Source organism: Bos indicus, chromosome 16 (genome assembly GCF_029378745.1).
Source record: "Bos indicus isolate NIAB-ARS_2022 breed Sahiwal x Tharparkar chromosome 16, NIAB-ARS_B.indTharparkar_mat_pri_1.0, whole genome shotgun sequence".
Classification (NCBI taxonomy): Eukaryota; Metazoa; Chordata; class Mammalia; order Artiodactyla; family Bovidae; genus Bos; species Bos indicus.
This window is the reverse complement of record NC_091775.1, coordinates 46595110-46609540: the sequence shown is the minus strand read 5'-3', so window position 1 is coordinate 46609540 and position 14431 is coordinate 46595110. Positions and strand designations below refer to the sequence as shown.

The window sequence follows — 14431 nt, the reverse complement described above, 5'->3', positions numbered from 1 at the left end:
TCCCCCAGCTCCACCTCAGTCTGTGACAGTGCTGGCCCATGTTGCTTGGAGCTCACTGGGGGGTGGGGCACTGGAGGGAAACTGGCCAGGCGTGGCCATCCTGACATTTCTAGAGCCCAGAGTGCAAGCCAGGCCAGGGGTCAAAGGGCTGGAGCCATCCTGCTGGGACTTATGGGGGCCATGACTGCCCTTTGTTGTTTAATAATGCATTTCAAAGACAAGGTTCAGGTGGAGTATAAGGCAGTGGAAGAGACATGTGGGAAGCAGATATACCCAGCCCCACACCCCCTTCTCTGTCCAAGAACCCCCTTGCACCCTGGCTGCTCTTTTCCTCCAAACACCCTCACGTTCTTTGTTGATTGCACCAGTCTTATCGCCCCCTCCAAGTGTGTGTTTCCTGAAGGCGGAGGCCCCAGCTGGGAAATCTTTATGTCCCTCCCTCATGGCATCAGCAGGTGCCCAACCAGACCCATGACCCACGGCTTAAAGGACCTGGGAGAGAGGGAGCTGGCAGCCATCCAGCAATGGTGTCTAACCCATGGATAACCCGGGGCTGGGTGTGAACTCTAGTTCTGGCCATGCAACTAGCTTTTCCCCTTGGAACTGGAATGCACTGCCAAGCCCCCGCATCCTAGCTGATGCCCTGATGAAGTCCTCTCCTTCACCCACTCATTTAGTTAAGACCTACCGTGTGCCCAGCACTGTGCTGTGCTGGACAGGCCAGGAGGGAAGAGGGTCCAAAGCCATGGGTGCAGGCTAGAAGATGATTAGTGTGGCTGCCCCCGAAGCACCCAGACCAGCACAAGAGCCAAGAAAGCCAGAGTCAGGGTCGGGAGAACCGGCAGTGGTTCACCAGGCCCTGAAGAAGAGGATGCCCAGAGGTGCAGAAACAGCAGGCATCCCCTTCAGAGCCTGCGGAAGCGTGTGATATGGTCCTTGCCCACAAGGAGGTGATGACAAATTGAGGACAAGTTCAATCGGATGAGAGTTAAGACCCATTGCCAAGTGGGGAACAGGAGTTGTGACACGGCAAAGCACGAGATGAGGTGCTGGGTGAATCGCGCCAACTGCACCGGCTCTCCGTGGGGTGAAAGCAGCAGGCTGGACTCAGGGGTGGGCAGGCAGAAAAGCTGTAACAGCAGGAGAAATGACCTTGTGAGCAGAAGGACAGGCCAGGAGGTTCAGGCTGCATCCGGGAGCTGTGTGCTGGAGCGGGTGAGCTGTGGTGCGAGCTGTTTGAGGGGATCCTTTCAGGCCCTGAGCCAGTCAAGCATCTCCCCACCCCCTCAGAGGGCCTTGGGGGCTCATCCTGCATCCCTAACCGTGCCCCCTACCTCACAGCTCTGTGTCTCGTTCCAGCCCCAGCCACCTATTTATGCCCATCTTCTCCTACTCACACAAAACCAGACCCCAGAGACAAACAGGGAAACATAAAAAGGAGAAAAGATGAAGATTCATTGATGCCAGAACTGACTCTATTCTGGAAAATTGAAATATTTTGTACGTAATGACAACAGAGGCCCTGCACGACCTTCCCGGAATAACTTCCCAGATATACGACAGCGACAACAGCCGCCCCTTTGGCTCTGACAGGCCGAAGGCGCCCCAAAGCCACCACTTAAAAAATGCCTCCCATGTTATTAACATTCCTCACTCTGAGATGTTTATGGCTCGTCACTGTTATCAACAGTAACAAATTTCCAGAACCTATAAATGACACCAGCCCCAGAGACAGCCTGGAACAATCCCCCATCAGCCTTCCCAACCCTGGCTAGACCATGAACGCCATCATATCAGGCTTATCTGATGGGGCCCCCTGACACTCTGAGGCTCCTGCCCTCCTCACTCACCTTGAACCCTGGGAAAACTGGGGTAGCTGCATTCACTTCCTCTTGGTTGTCAGGCACTTTTGATGCTGCTGGGCGGGGGAGGGAGGAACATATGCTGCAGGGCCCAGGTGAGGGGGTCTCGTATTCAGGATCTGGGCTCTGAGCCAGGTCAGGTGTTACATGTCCTGACTGCTACTGCCTTTCTGCTGCCTGGCCCCCAGTCTGTACACCTACAAAGGTCAGACCCTCTTCTTCATTCATTCATTCATTCATTCACTTATTCATCCACCCATACAGCAACTCATTTTCTGAAATGTTACAATGCTGCACGAATGTCATTGCCACATCCAGGATGTGGTCCACAGACTTCCCATCCTGAGCAATGCCAGGTAGAGGGGTAGCCTCGGAACACGGGATGTCAGAGACCACAGCACTTTGGTTCCCCAGGAGCAGCTCAAGGAAGTTGGCCACTCATAGGACACATGGGCAAAGCAGACCTCATACCCCGTCTCAAGTCCTCCAGGAGCTGATGCTAAAAACTGCCCTCGGAGACAGACAGGAAGTAGATGGGGAGCTTGGGCTTTGTGGTCGGCTACCTGGGTGTGAACGTGACCAAACAGTACCTAGCGATCATCTTCTGAACATCATTTTTGTTGCTGTGAAATGGGACTAAAGCATCCTCAGAGTTGTTGAGGAGGCTAGATGAAATAATGCATGTCAAGGATACAGCATATGTCTTATGCATGTGTGCTCAGCCATTCAGTTGTGTCCGACTCTTTGCAACACCATGGACTGTAGCCCACCAGACTCCTCTGTCCATGGGATTCTCCAGGCAAGAATACTGGAGTGGGTTGCCATTTCCTGCTTCAGGGGATCTTCCTGACCCAGGAATCAAACCCAAGTCTCTTGCCTCTCTTGCACTGGCGTTCAAGTTCTTTACCACTTGCACCACCCAGGAAGCCCCCAACACATGTCTTAGCCCAAAGTAAATGCTCGAGAGATAAAGCCTCATTGCTGATATCATGGAGTTTTCTCCTTCTGCTTTGGACTTCAATTCTCCTAAAAAAGCAGGCGCTCCTGTGAGGGGTTTCAGTGGCACCTGTGTTTGGAGAGACTGTTTGATGGGAGGAGAGATGAAAGATCACTTCGGGGAGGTGGATAAGGCACAGAGAGGTGGGTGGCTGTTAAAGGGGATGGCTAGCATTGCCACCTCATGGCCTTGTCCAACCTGCCCAGTTTGGCCACTGTGAATGACCTCTAGCCAGTCACTAACACACCCCCAGCCTCAGTTTCTCCATTTGCCAAGGTAGCCTCCTCAGCCTCCCACTCCTATTTTTGGAATGTTTGGAACAGGTTTGCTGGAAAAAAAAAATCTAATGAGTTAATGAATGCACGAGGGCTTTGAAAATACCCAGTGTTTTGTAAACGTAAGAGATTATTATTCCCATTTACCACCCTTTTAAAAGGATGTTTTCCCTCAATTCAGCCAAATTTAACTTGGATGATGAAGAGCCAAGCCTGGGCGTCCCCAGCTATAATTTTCCCTCTTCCTTGTGCCTCCGATTATTAAAACACAAAGGCTCCCATTGCCGAGAGAAACCAAAACAGAAGCACATTAGAGGCGCGATGGCACGGATGGAATTCAAAGTGATATTTCAAGCAGGGCGTTCTGTGTATATAAACCATTGAGCACTCACATGTCGGCAGAACTTTGAAATTAAAATCGCTCCTTTTTTTCATACATTTCTCACCCTGTTATTGAGCCTGTGTCCTGGGGTAGTAGGAGGTTAGAAACCACTTGGGGTTTACTTTATAGTGTTAGGAATGCTAAGAGATAAGGCAAGGAAGCTTCCTGAAGGCTCCAGGCCGAGGCCAAGTCTATTAAAAGAACAGTGGCCAGAAGCTCTGTCCATGTGCTGAAAAAAGAAGGCCTCCCTGCAGACTGGGATGGAAGGGCTTCTGAGAGAGGGCTCCTTCTCCAGGGCACACCGCTGTTGCTGCCCAGACTCCTAAAGGAAGGGAGGGGTCTGGGAGAGGCCAAGGCCCCTGAAGTAGTGGAGGTGGGGTACTAACAGAGAGGGAAGCATGAAGGGGAGGAGGATGGAGCCACCAGACTGACAGCTGTGGTGGGAATAAGAGAGAGGTGAGTGCAGAGCTGGAGGAACTGGAAAATAAAGTAATAAAATAGAGAGATATGCCCAGTGACAGCAGGGAGATAAATGGAGCAAGTTATACGGTGGGCTCATTTTTGTGCAAATATTTGGGGCTCTATAAAATAAGGCTGTTTATTATAAATCTGTCTCCCAAATAAGTCCTGCCATCCCACAGGTGTCAGCTACAGTGAAATTTCCCCTCTAAGACATGGAGGACTGAGCTCTCGAGGTACATGTGGCTGTAACTGCTCTTTCTGTTTTATAAACAGCCCTTCCCACAAGGAACTGAGGCTGTTGGGAGCCAAGGAAAGGGGCCAGGAATGATATCCAAGCCTCCTGTGGGCTCAGTTATGAGCCGTTTTGGTGGCCTTGACCTTCTTCTCCAGCCAGGAGGCTGCTGGGTCACAGTGCCATGACCCAGAATCCAGGAGATCAAGTTACATGGGTCATGAGGTCCCACTCTTGGCTGAGGAGTCTCTCAATCCTGGCTTTAAATATCAGTAAGACTTGTCTATAGGACCCTCTCCACCTCCACTGGGGGAGGAGGTGATGGCACAAAAGTGTAGAAGCAGAGTCAGGTGAAGCAGGAAGAAAACTTCAGGGCTTATCAACAGCTACTTTTAGGGCTGAAGTCACTCAAGGCAATTCTTTCTGGAACCAAGGAAAGGGGAGAAAACTTCAAAAGCTTGGGGAGTTTCCTGGAGGGACCTGAGTTTACCCTCTGGTTCTCAGACTAGCATATCAGCAGAGCAAATAAGGCCTCAAAGCTGACCAGTACTCAGATCTTGGGGTAGCATCTTCCCCCACTAATCAGACACTCCAATACCCAGAGTACCCAGGCAAGGGATGAATGTCCTGCTGGTAGGGCTCACCCTGAAGATGTTGGTCAATGCACACGCACACACACACACACAAGCACTATTTAATGTGTCCAAGACACTGTTTCCAGAGGACCAGGATCTATGTTCCTCATACAGATTTGCTGTCAGATCTGAAGACTTCTCAACTGTGCAACAATTCAACAAGTGGAGAGTCCAGAGTCTCAACCATTCACATGTTTAACATGGGAGCCGAACCAGTCAGAGCAAAATTAGACTGCTCTGGGTTCTATGACTGGTACCTCTAGCATGAAACTGTCACCAAAAGCAGGTTCTCTAACTTCTTTGAGCCCATTTCCTAAGCCTTTGCTATTCTATGTTATGCTAAGTCACTTCAGTCGTGTCCAACTCTGTGTGACCCCATAGACGGCAGCCCACCAGGCTCCCCCGTCCCTGGGATTCTCCAGGCAAGAACACTGAAGTGGGTTGCCATTTCCTTCTCCAGTGCATGAAAGTGAAAACTGAAAGTGAAGTCGCTCAGTCGTGTCCCACTCCTAGTGACCCCATGGACTGCAGCCTACCAGGCTTCTCCATCCATGGGATTTTCCAGGCAAGAGTGCTGGAGTGGGGTGCCATTGCCTTCTCCGTCCTAAGCCTTTAAGAGGAGCCAATCATCATAACAGGGCTTGATAAGGTTCTCATGTAGATTCAAGACAGAAAGACTTATATAGCCTGTAGCCCCATGCCTGGCCTAGATAAACATTTACCTTTATTAGCACTGGCCAGGCAGGGACTCAGCCCTACCCCATGCTATAGACTAGGTGCTCCTGAATTATTCAGGTGGACTTGAGGCTGCTTCCTAAAGGCAGTGCTTGCCCAGCAACCAGGCATTTTTCCATTGTGGCCATCAGCTCTAGTATCCCTTACTGTCGTCTCAGCTAACCTCGATCTCATCAGACCATGTGGCTGAAACATCATCTGTCTCTTGCTTCTGGACCCTGTGGACAGAGGCTCCCTCTTCTATTTCCACACCTATAGTGCCTGGCACAGAGTAACTCAAAGTGTTACCTGAGTGGTAAATAAGAAGATAGCATCTCAGCCCAAGCTGCTTCTCCACCTTGTACTAAGCCTGAGCAGACCCCACGCCAAGAGGATAATGTTTTAGGAGCAGGCAGCCCTCTTCTCCCTCTCCTCTTGCTCTGTGCATGGCTCCAGACCTGCAACTCTGCACCTTTGGAAGTGCTGTCCTACTTTCTCCATGGCTGGGGACTCTGCCCTGGGAACTGGTTGAATGCCTTTCATGTTTCCCTCATTTTCAAGGCTTTGACTGGAAATTTGGCTTCTCATGGTTGATCCCAGTTGGTTCCGATGATATTTTATAGCGCCTTCCTAATTTACTGCCTTTTTATGACTATAGTAAAAGGCCACACGTCAGGGAACACCATCAAACAGGAAGAAGCGTCCCCTCTCCTTGTCAGCTCAAGTTGAGCATTGTAATTTACAGGGAAACCTTGTGGCTTAGGGTGTTTACCTCCTGTGGAACCAGTTTCCTCTCCCATTATGAGAATGAGATAATTAAAATACTTCCCTGTTCCTTTGATATGGAATTAGGTTTGCTCAGCCCAATTGCAAGTGCCAGTTTGAAAGCTGTTATGTTATTTGGGTTTCAATTTAGAGCCATCTATTTCAAAGGTTTTTTTTTTTTTTTTTTAATTTTCTCTTTGCCTACCCTGGATTAGAAATCAGGAAGGGAAATCGGGATTTATTGAAATTTGGTTTGGATATTTCCATCTTGAGCTGATGCAAATAGTGGTTTCAGATTTTGAGGAAGCTGGGGCTGAGAAATAAGCTGAGGCCATGCATGTCCCCCCACAAGGAGCAGGCTTCCCAGTTTGCCTGATGACAACAAAAGCATGAGGAGGTGGGGCTGGAGATCTGATTGTTGAGGGGGAAAGCCATGATCCAGCTTCTCTCCTCCACTGAGCCTTCTATCCAGGTCCTTTCCAAGTCTTCACTCAATCATCTTTAATGGTGGCTTCAATCTCCTGCTGGGAGCAAGGTGACTACAGCAAGCCCAAGTTTACATCTGCACACAAGCCATGTTGGAAAAAGAGGAGGTGGGAGCTCCTGCAGCACCTGCCAGTGAGAAACCCTGTCCTAGAAGCCCTCACACTTCTGCTGCCTTATTAGCCAGAACTGGGTCACATATCATTCCAAGTAATTCCCACTGATGTGGGGGGTGGGCAGAAAATCATATGGCCAGTTGGGCCCACCTCTCCAGCACTTACCCCTCTCCCCTACACTCATGGCTATGTGGAGGGGGATGGATTTGGGTGGAGAATAAATGCTGGTAGGTAACCCCTCAGCATCCACCATCTAACACTCCTATTAAATGTTGAGCACAAAGAAATGTGTATGTAAGAAACCAAAAATAAGATTAAAATGAACCCCCAGAACAGACCAGAAGCAGCCCTAGCGCTGTTAAGGACAGACTGACTCTTCCCCATCCCTCTTGAAGTCTTGAATGCTGACCAACATGGTTACCAGGAGAATGAGTTGGACCTGGGCTCATTGTGTAGCCTAGTGATTCTCAACCGGGGCCGATTTTGCTCCCCAGGGGCCATTTGGCAATGTCTGCAGACAGTTTTGGTTGTCACTATTCTGAGATGCAACTGGCATTTAGTATTAGAGACCAGAGATGCTTCTAAATATCTTACAGTGCACAGGACAGCTTTCCATAACAAAGAATCATATAGTCCCAAATGTCTACAGTTGTGAGATTGAGAAACTGTGTTTAAGCCTGGCTTGCATCCATGATATTTCCATGATGCTTTGCTCCCTGGGGTAGGGGAGAAAGGAAAATGGCTTCCTAATTAGAAGTGATGGGAAGCTGGAAGACAGAACTAGCCATCACCCCTCTTTCCCCTTCTCCAACAGAGCTTTCTTTGGTTTCTGGCAAAAAGAGAATATATTTGACTCAGCTTAGTTTCATATGAGTATCTCCTTGGGAGACTTAAACATTTGAAGAGCAGACACCTATTTAGCATTCCTGTATCAGTTCCAGCACTCACATAGTAGGTACTCCATAAATGTGGCTTCGAAGGAGGGAGGAAAAAGAGAAGAGAGACGGGGTGGGAGGAAAGGTCTGGGACTGAGTAAAGAAGATGATTTACAGCCAAGGCCCTCAAGGCAAACCTTGACTGGGGCTGGGATCAGCTGATGCTCAGCTATGGAACAAAGACATTCAATGGCTGGTCAGGGAGATTCAAAGGTTCTGCTTGAGAAATTGAACCTGACCGTTCAGACCGAACCAGAGAGTCCCTTGACAAGAGAATGTGGGAAGGAGAGATGAGAAGGTGGGGAGGTCAGAAGAGGCAGCCCGAGGACAGATGCAAGATGAATGGGGCCAGAGAAGGTGGAGCGGGAGGAGCGAGGAAGAGCTGAGGAAAGGTCAGAGCCAGAAATGGAACCTGTCAAAGTTCCATCTCATCATAGGAAGAGCAGGGCCAGCAGAGAAGGTGAAAATCCACAGGAGGCAGTGAAGCCCTGATTGGGGCTGGAGGATGAGAGAGCAGGGTGAGGGCCAAGCAAGGGAAAGACAGGTGGCCAGAGGGAAGAGACCCTGAGGAGTGCAGCCACTGGTCCAAGAGCAACCAAGGGCTCTGGGAAGACCCCCTGGTGGGCACCGGAGAGCCCCAGGGCCCTTCCATTTCAGAATGACAAGCCGCAGCCAGAATATCTTGTCACTGTCACCTGTCAGCATCAGCAGAATTTTCACCAGGTGCTGCAGTCTCAGATGCGAGGGATTTTCACTCCAGAGACACTTGCTAAGCCCAGTGCCAGCCTGAGAAGGTGACAAAGGAGGCTGCACGTCACACTTTGGTGCCAATCTCCAATATTAAAATTGCTGGAAGTCCTGGTCCACCTTGTCCGGGCAATGCTGCTTCACAAAGATACTCCCCTCAAAGTTAACAAGAAACTAAGAAATTAATTTCCTGTCAGTTGCCTCTGCCCAGCAGTGACAGCTCAGACCTCTCCATCACTGGGAGTGTATTTAAATGGCAAAGGAATTGGGGGTGGGGTTGGGTGCCCAGTGCTGTGCTGGCCTTGCTGGAAGTTTACTGGAAAAGGGAGGCGAAAGTCCATGCAGTCCAGACCAGGGTGAGAATGCCAGCCACACACCTGGCCATGATGGGACCATTGCTTCTGAGAAGGTCACTTTGATTGTTTTTTACCTGGCTTGTTGCAAAATTCTAGGCATCAGCTCAACTCCGCCACATCTTGGCTTCCCAACCAACCCCCTCTGCCTCTAGAGAGAATACAGCTAAGGACAAAACATAGCATCTTCTGCAGGGTGACCTCATGCGACATTGGAGTCACATCAAACCTATGGTTTTACAGAAACGACTGTCAGATAGGGAGTTATTTGCCTCCAAAGTCACTATAAAGTTGACCAGGCTCTTTGATTTCCTGGCCCTAGAGGTGGAGGGGGCAGAAGGGCAGAGTGGTTTCTTTGTGATTCATCAATCAATGACTGAGTGGTTACTACTTGCTGGGGATGGTTTGGGGGTCCCTTTTTCATTTTCTCCTTGGATCCCCACAGTCACCCTGACAGGTGTTTTATATGTGAGGGATGTGAGACTAAGAGGGGTTAAATAACTTGCCCAAGACCACACAGCATTTCCAGTGGCTCTGCTGGGGTTTGAGCCAAGGCCTGGTTTCCTTGGCTCAAGGAAAGCCCAAGTTTTTTCCATCTCCTGGCTGTTGGCGAGATAACAGATTGGTACCCTCTTTCTATCTGATATTCATTGCAAAGTTAGTTTCTGTTGTGTTCAGTTGCTAAGTCATGTCCGACTCTTTGCAACCCCATGGACTACAGCATGCCAGGCTTCCCTGTCCTTCACCATCTCCCACAATTTGCTCAAACTCATGTCCATTGAATTGGTTATGCCATCCAACCATCTCGTTCTCTGTCCCTTCTTCTGCCCTCAATCTTTCCCAGCATCAGGGTCTTTTCCAATGAGTCGGCTGTTCACATAAGGTCACCAAAATGTTGGAGCTTCAGCTTCAGCATCAGCCCTTCCAATGAATATTTAGGGTTGATTTCCTTTAGGACTGACTGGTTTGATCTTGCTGAACAAGGGACTCCCACTACTGAAAACTACTGACTTAATTACAACCCATTTTTTTATGTCTTCATTCAATAAATAGCCAAGAAAACATTATTGTTGTTTTTTTCATAAAAAGCCTTGAACAATGTAGATTTTCCTAGTAATGGGTAAAATTGTATGTTTTGTCTCTGCAGTATCTTGGCTACCCATATGAGTCTTTCCAGGTGATTTGATGTAAAAATGTTCAGGCTTTCCTTCCACTGACAGACTGACTTTTAAGTTTAAGGTGGAAGCTCATTCAACATCAATGTTCCTGGTCTGTGTTGCTTATTTAACAAATACTAACTAAGCCCAGGGGGCTTTCCTGGTGGCTCAGCTGGTAAAGAAACTGCCTGTAATGCAGAAGACCTGGGTTCAATCCCTGGGTCGGGAAGATCTCCTGGAGAAGGGAATGGCAACCCACTCCAGTATTCTTGCCTGGGAAATTTCATGGACAGAGGACCCTGACAGTCTACAGTCCAGGGGGTCACAAAGAGTCAGATACAACTTAGTGACTGACACTAACACCAGCACTAGGACTAACCCAACCCAGCTCTGGGCCAGGCAGCAGTTGGACATGGGGTAGATGCAGAGTTCCCATCACGGAAGGGATGGGGCTTAGTTGCCTCACCAGCCCCAAAGCTCAGCCTTCGAGCAGAACTTCCATTTCATCTTTTCAAAGCTTTTTTTCCTGAATGGCCCTGAGCTGCCCCAGGCTCTTCCTTTCACGCTTCTGTGGGCTGAACCCTTGTTTCCCCAGGTCTTCCCATGACCGGATTCTTACCATTTCAAACTCAGCTCAAGGTCACCTCCTCAGTTCCTTGGTCAAATGCACTCACCCACCTTCACCCATCACTGGCTCTTTTTATGCTCATAGCACCTGAAAGTGAAAGTGAAATTCGCTCAGTTGTGTCCAGCTCTTTGCGATCCTATGGACTATACAATCCATGGAATTCTCCAGGCCAGAATACTGGAGTGGGTAGTCTTTCCCTTCTCCAGGGGATCTTCCCAATTCAAGGATCAAACTCAGGTCTCCTGCATTGCAGGCAGATTCTTTACCAGCTGAGCCACAAGGGAGCCCAAGAATACTGGAGTGGATAGGCTATCCCCCCGACCCAGGAATTGAACCGGGTTCTCCTTCATTGCAGGTGGATTCTTTACCAACTGAGATATCAGGGAAGCCCCTAATAGCATAGCACCTGGCAGTATTCAAAGCACCTCTTCTTTTCTATTTTATATTTTAGCTACACTGGGGCTTTGTGGGTTTTCTTTAGTTGTGGAACGAGGTGTCTCTAGTTGTAGCCCATGGGTTTAGTTGCCGCACAGCATGTGGGATCTTAGTTCCCTGATAAGGGGCGAACCCGTGTCCCCTGCATTGGAAGGTGGATTCTTAACCTCCGGACCACCAGGTAAGTCCCAGCACCTCTTCAGGTGCTGGGACTAGTTTGTCTTTCCCAAGATTTTTAAGAGCAAGGCACTTAGACTTGTTTACCACGGACTCCAAACCTGGACCAGCCCTGGTACATCATAGCTCTCGTTAAGTACATGTGTGTGATGTGTGTTGAATGAATGAATGAACAAATGAGCACCCTTTGGAGTGAGCACTGCATTCTTCTTCACTCTGTAGAGGAGGCAACTGTCCCTCTAAGGGGCAAGGAGTCCTCCCCTGGAGCACCCACTGAGGGGTGGGGCAGCTGGACCCCTCATCTCAAGATAACTGGAGAGAAAGCTTTGCATCCTTTCTCCTATGCAGCAAGGGGGCATAAAGAAAATGCTTTAAAAAAAAAAAAAAAAAAAAAAAGGCACCTTGCTCTAGTGAGTTGAAAATCCTCCATCACAAGAGGTACTATTTCAACTTTTGCCTCTTTGCTTCCCCTTCCCATCAGCTTTCCCCAAAGGGAGCTGTGGGCTCAATTCACCTACAACCACAGAATTAACTTCACAGGAGGCACTAGTGGTAAAGAATCTGCCTGCCAATGAGGAGATGTAAGAGACGTGGGTTCAATCCCTGGGTCAGGAAGATCCCCTGGAGGAAGGCAGGGCAACCCACTCCAGTACTCTTGCCTGGGGAATCCCCATGGACAGAGGGGCCTGGTGGGCTACGATCCATGGGGTTGCAAAGAGTCAGACACAGCTGAAGCGACTTAGCACTCGCATAACTAACTGCCATGCCTGGTAGCTAGCTCCTCTTCATGGCTCCATGGCAACATCAGTTCACAAACGTCAGCGAGTGTTTTTCTAAAGGGACTCTCTCCTTACACAAAATAGAACATTTTGAGCGAAATTTAAACAGTTTTTGAACAGCGCTGCTCTGATTTCTTCACACTTCACAAACGCTTTCTTTGCAAACACGGGTGTCCCAGTTACCCTGGGCTGGCGCCAAGGCCCTTGGCCCAGCGTCTGTCTTTTCAGCTTCAAGCAGCCGTGAGTCCTGAAAACAAACAAGAGAGCTGTGAGCCTCACAACTGAGGGGTGTGTGTGTGTGTGTGTGTGTGAGTGTGTGGTATGTGTATGTTTGGTGTATGGCATATGTGTGTGTGATATGTATATATATGTTTGTGGTAGGAGGTGTGTGTATATATGGGGTGTGTGTGTGTGGCGTGTGCATGTGTATGTGTGTGATGTGTGTATATATGTGTGTGATGTGTGTGATGTGTGTGTGGTGTGTGGCATGTGTGTGTGATATGTGTATATATGTGTGTGGTGTGTGTGGATGGGAGGTGTATGTATGTGTGTGTGGTGTGTGACCTATGTGTGTGTATGTGTGTGGTATGTGTGGATGAGAGGTGTGTGTATGTGTGTGGTGTGTGGCATGTATGTGTGTGGTGTGTATGTGGTGTGTGTGTGGTGTGTGATATGTGTATATATCTGTGATATGTGTGGATGGGTGCTATATGTATGTGGGTGGTGTGTGTGGTGTATGTGTGATGTTTATGTGGTGTGTGGCATATGTGTGTGTGTGAGATATGTGTATATGTGTGTGTGGTGTGTGTAGATGAGAGGTGTGTGTATGGGTTGGTGTTTGTGTGGTGTATGTGCGGTGTGGGGCATATATATGTATATGTATGTGTGTGATATGTGTATACATGTGTGTGGTGTATTTGGATGGGTGGTGTGTGTGGATGGGAGGTGTGTGTGTGTGTGTGTGGTGGGGTGTGTCTATTTGTGTGTGGTGTGTGTGTGGTGTGTGGCCTATGTGTGTGTATGTGTGTGGTGGGAGGTGTGTGTATGTGTGTGGTGTGTGGCATGTATGTGTGTGGTGTGTATGTGGTGTGTGTGTGGTGTGTGGCCTATGTGTGTGTATGTGTGTGGTGTGTGTGGTGGGAGGTGTGTGTATGTGTGTGGTGTGTGGCATGCATGGGTGTGGTGTTTGTGTGGTGTGTGTGTGGTGTGTGGCATATATATGTGTATGTATGTGTGTAATATGTGTATACATGTGTGTGGTGTGTTTGGATGGGTGGTGTGTGTGGATAGGAGGTGTGTGTGTGTGTGTGTGTGGTGGGGTGTGTCTATTTGTGTGTGGTGTATGTGTGGTGTGTGGCATATATATGTGTATGTATGTGTGTGATATGTGTATACATGTGTGTGGTGTGTTTGGATGGGTGGTGTGTGTGGATAGGAGGTCTGTGTGTGTGTGGGGGGGGGTGGGGTATGTCTATTTGTGTGTGGTGTATGTGTGGTGTGTGGCATATATGTGTGTATGTATGTGTGTGATATGTGTATACATGTGTGTGATGTGTGTGGTGGGAGGTGTGTGTATGTGTGTGGTATGTGGCATATGTGTATGTGTGTGATATGTGTGTATATGTGTGTGGTGTGTGTGGACGGGTGGTGTGTGTGGATGGGAGGGGTGTGAGTGTGCGTGTGTGTGGTGGGGTGTGTCTATTTGTGTGTGGTGTGTGTGACCCGCTGGCTGACACCCTTGCTCTCTGACACAGCATCCCTGCCTGTGCCAGTCCAGGCTGGGCACCCCCTTCACCACACCCCCAGGGCAGAAGAGGTCACCCAGCCCTGATTCAGCCAACACTTGTTGGTCCCCTACCAAGGAATGGACTTCCTTCTGTCATAGACTTTGCTCTCAGGAAGCCTGGCATTTGTTTATTTGTTAACCTGTAGTATAGTTGATGCACGACATTATGCAAGTTCCTGGTGTACAATATAGTGATTCACAATTTTTAAAGATTACACTTCATTTATGGTCATATTTCCTGTGCTGTATGATATATCCTCGTAGCTTGTATATTTATATGTGGCAGCTTGTACCGCTTAGCCCCCTCCCCCTATCTTCCCCTCCCCCCTGCATGGTATCCACTGGTGTGCTCTCTTTATCTGTGAGTCTGTTTCTCTTCTGTTACAGTCACTAGTTGGTTGAGTAGTTTTAGATTCTACATCTGAGTGATAGCACACAGTATTTGTCTTCCTCTGTCTGACATTTCACTGAGCACAATACGCTCCAAGCCTACCATGTTGCTGCTGGTGTC

General features: G+C 48.9%; 1 protein-coding gene across 2 annotated transcripts in view; it reads left to right on the top strand.

The window, feature by feature from the left end:
- The window catches only part of CAMTA1 (calmodulin binding transcription activator 1), a 992433-nt gene that overhangs the window by 836601 nt on the left and 141401 nt on the right, over nucleotides 1-14431 (top strand). The gene's annotated exons all lie outside the window — the stretch shown is intronic.